The sequence below is a fragment of the Lolium perenne genome, chromosome 4, assembly GCF_019359855.2.
Source record: "Lolium perenne isolate Kyuss_39 chromosome 4, Kyuss_2.0, whole genome shotgun sequence".
NCBI classification, from domain to species: Eukaryota; Viridiplantae; Streptophyta; class Magnoliopsida; order Poales; family Poaceae; genus Lolium; species Lolium perenne.
The window spans coordinates 179,952,252-179,956,179 of NC_067247.2; positions in this window are offsets into that span (position 1 = coordinate 179,952,252).

Consider the following 3,928-nt stretch of genomic DNA (forward strand, 5'->3'; position numbering starts at 1 on the left):
GTGGCATGGAACATAAGAAATTATCGATACGTCGGAGACGTATCAGCATCCCCAAGCTTAGTTCTGCTCGTCCCGAGCAGGTAAAACGATAACAAAGATAATTTCTGGAGTGACATGCCATCATAACCTTGATCATACTATTTGTAAAGCATATGTAGTGAATGCAGCGATCAAAACAATGTATATGACATGAGTAAACAAGTGAATCATATAGCAAAGACTTTTTATGAATAGTACTTCAAGACAAGCATCAATAAGTCTTGCATAAGAGTTAACTCATAAAGCAATAATTCAAAGTAAAGGCATTGAAGCAACACAAAGGAAGATTAAGTTTCAGCGGTTACTTTCAACTTATAACATGTATATCTCATGGTTATTGTCAACATAGAGTAATATAATAAGTGCAATATGCAAGTATGTAGGAATCAATGCACAGTTCACACAAGTGTTTGCTTCTTGAGGTGGAGAGAAATAGGTGAACTGACTCAACAATGAAAGTAAAAGAATGGTCCTCCATAGAGGAAAAGCATCGATTGCTATATTTGTGCTAGAGCTTTGATTTTGAAAACATGAAACAATTTTGTCAACGGTAGTAATAAAGCATATGTATCATGTAAATTATATCTTACAAGTTGCAAGCCTCATGCATAGTATACTAATAGTGCCCGCACCTTGTCCTAATTAGCTTGGACTACCGGATCATCACAATGCACATGTTTTAACCAAGTGTCACAAAGGGGTACCTCTATGCCGCCTGTACAAAGGTCTAAGGAGAAAGCTCGCATTGGATTTCTCGCTATTGATTATTCTCAACTTAGACATCCATACCGGGACAACATAGACAACAGATAATGGACTCCTCTTTTATGCATAAGCATGTGGCAACAATTAATAATTTTCTCATATGAGATTGAGGATATATGTCCAAAACTGAAACTTCCACCATGGATCATGGCTTTAGTTAGCGGCCCAATGTTCTTCTCTAACAATATGCATGCTTAACCATAAGGTGGTAGATCTCTCTTACTTCAGACAAGACGAACATGCATAGCAACTCACATGAAATTCAACAAAGAGTAGTTGATGGCGTCCCCAGTGAACATGGTTATCACACAACAAGCAACTTAATAAGAGATAAAGTGCATAAGTACATATTCAATACCACAATAGTTTTTAAGCTATTTGTCCCATGAGCTATATATTGCAAAGGTGAATGCTGGAATTTTAAAGGTAGCACTCAAGCAATTTACTTTGGAATGGCGGAAAATACCATGTAGTAGGTAGGTATGGTGGACACAAATGGCATAGTGGTTGGCTCAAGTATTTTGGATGCATGAGAGGTATTCCCTCTCGATACAAGGTTTAGGCTAGCAAGGCTTATTTGAAACAAACACAAGGATGAACCGGTGCAGCAAAACTCACATAAAAGACATATTGTAAACATTATAAGAATCTATACCGTCTTCCTTGTTGTTCAAACTCAATACTAGAAATTATCTAGGCCTTAGAGAGACCAAATATGCAAACCAAATTTTAGCATGCTCTATGTATTTCTTCCTTAATGGGTGCAAAGCATATGATGCAAGAGCTTAAACATGAGCACAACAATTGCCAAGTATCACATTACCCAAGACATTTATAGCAATTTACTACATGTATCATTTTCCAATTCCAACCATATAACAATTTAACGAAGAAGAAACTTCGCCATGAATACTATGAGTAGAAACTAAGGACATACTTTTCCATATGCTACAGCGGAGCGTGTCTCTCTCCCATAAAGTGAATGCTAGGATCCATTTTATTCAAACAAAACAAAAACAAAAACAAACCGACGCTCCAAGCAAAGCATATAAGATGTGATGGAATAAAAATATAGTTTCAGGGGAGGAACCTGATAATGTTGTCGATGAAGAAGGGGATGCCTTGGGCATCCCCAAGCTTAGACGCTTGAGTCTTCTTAGAATATGCAGGGGTGAACCACCGGGGCATCCCCAAGCTTAGAGCTTTCACTCTCCTTGATCATATTGCATCATACTCCTCTCTTGATCCTTGAAAACTTCCTCCACACCAAACTTAGAACAACTCATTAGAGGGTTAGCGACAATAAAAATTAACATGTTCAGAGGTGACACAATCATTCTTAACACTTCTGGACATTGCATAAAGCTACTGGGCATTAATGGATCAAAGAAATTCATCCAACATAGCAAAAGAGGCAATGCGAAATAAAAGGCAGAATCTATCAAAACAGAACAGTTCGTATTGACGAATTTTATCGAGGCAACAGTCTTGCTCAAATGAAAATTCTCATATTGAATGAAAGTTGCATACATATCTGAGGATCACTCACGTAAATTGGCATAATTTTCTGAGTTACCTACAGAGAAAACAGCCTAGATTCGTGACAGCAAAGAAATCTGTCTCTGCGCAGTAATCCAAATCTAGTATGAACTTTTCTATCAACGACTTTATTTGGCACAACAAAACACTAAACTAAGATAAGGAGAGGTTGTTACAGTAGTAACCAACTTCCAAGATACAAAATAAAAACAAAGTACTGTAGGTAAAAACATGGGTTGTCTCCCATAAGCGCTTTTCTTTAACGCCTTTCAGCTAGGCGCAGAAAGTGTGTATCAAGTATTATCGAGAGACGAAGTGTCAACATCATAATTTGTTCTAATAATAGAATCAAATGGTAACTTCATTCTCTTTCTAGGGAAGTTTTCCATACCTTTCTTGAGAGGAAATTGATATTTAATATTACCTTCCTTCATATCAATGATAGCACCAACAGTTCGAAGAAAAGGTCTTCCCAATATAATGGGACAAGATGAATTGCATTCAATATCCAAGACAACAAAATCAACGGGGACAAGGTTATTGTTAACGGTAATGCAAACATTATCAACTTTCCCCAAAGGCTTCTTTGTAGAATGATCAGCAAGATTAACATCCAAATAACAATTTTTCAGCGGTGGCAAGTCAAGCATATTATAAATTTTCTTAGGCATAACAGAAATACTTGCACCAAGATCACATAAAGCATTACAATCAAAATCTTTAACCTTCATCTTAATGATGGGCTCCCAACCATCCTTCATCTCAAGGAAGAAGTTTCTTCGACAGAATTTACCTTCTTACCTTGTGGAGCTCTTTCCGTGTGCCATTCAGAGTAGTTGATCATCATATTATCAAGAAGCTTTGTTGCTTCACCAAGAGTGATGGACATAAAGGTACCTCCAGCAGCTGAATCCAATAAATTCATGAAGAAAAATTTAGTCCTGCATAGAAGGTTTGGATGATCATCCAAGTAGTCAGTCCATGGGTTGGGCAATTTTTAACCAGAGATTTCATTCTTTCCCATGCTTGTGCAACATGTTCAGTATCTAATTGTTTAAAATTCATTATGCTACTTCTCAAAGATATAATTTTAGCAGGGGGATAATATCTACCAATAAAAGCATCCTTGCATTTAGTCCATGAATCAATACTATTCTTAGGCAGAGATAGCAACCAATCTTTAGCTCTTCCTCTTAATGAGAAAGGGAACAATTTTAATTTTATAATGTCACCATCTACATCTTTATACTTTTGCATCTCACACAATTCAACAAAATTATTAAGATGGGCAGCAGCATCATCAGAACTAACACCAGAAAATTGCTCTCGCATAACAAGATTCAGTAAAGCAGGTTTAATTTCAAAGAATTCTGCTGTAGTAGCAGGTGGAGCAATAGGTGTGCATAAGAAATCATTATTATTTGTGGTTGTGAAGTCACACAACTTAGTATTTTCAGGGGTACCCATTTTAGCAATAGTAAATAAAGCAAACTAGATAAAGTAAATGCAAGTAACTAATTTTTTTGTGTTTTTGATATAGCAAACAAGATAGCAAATAAAGTAAAACTAGCAACTAATTTTTTTG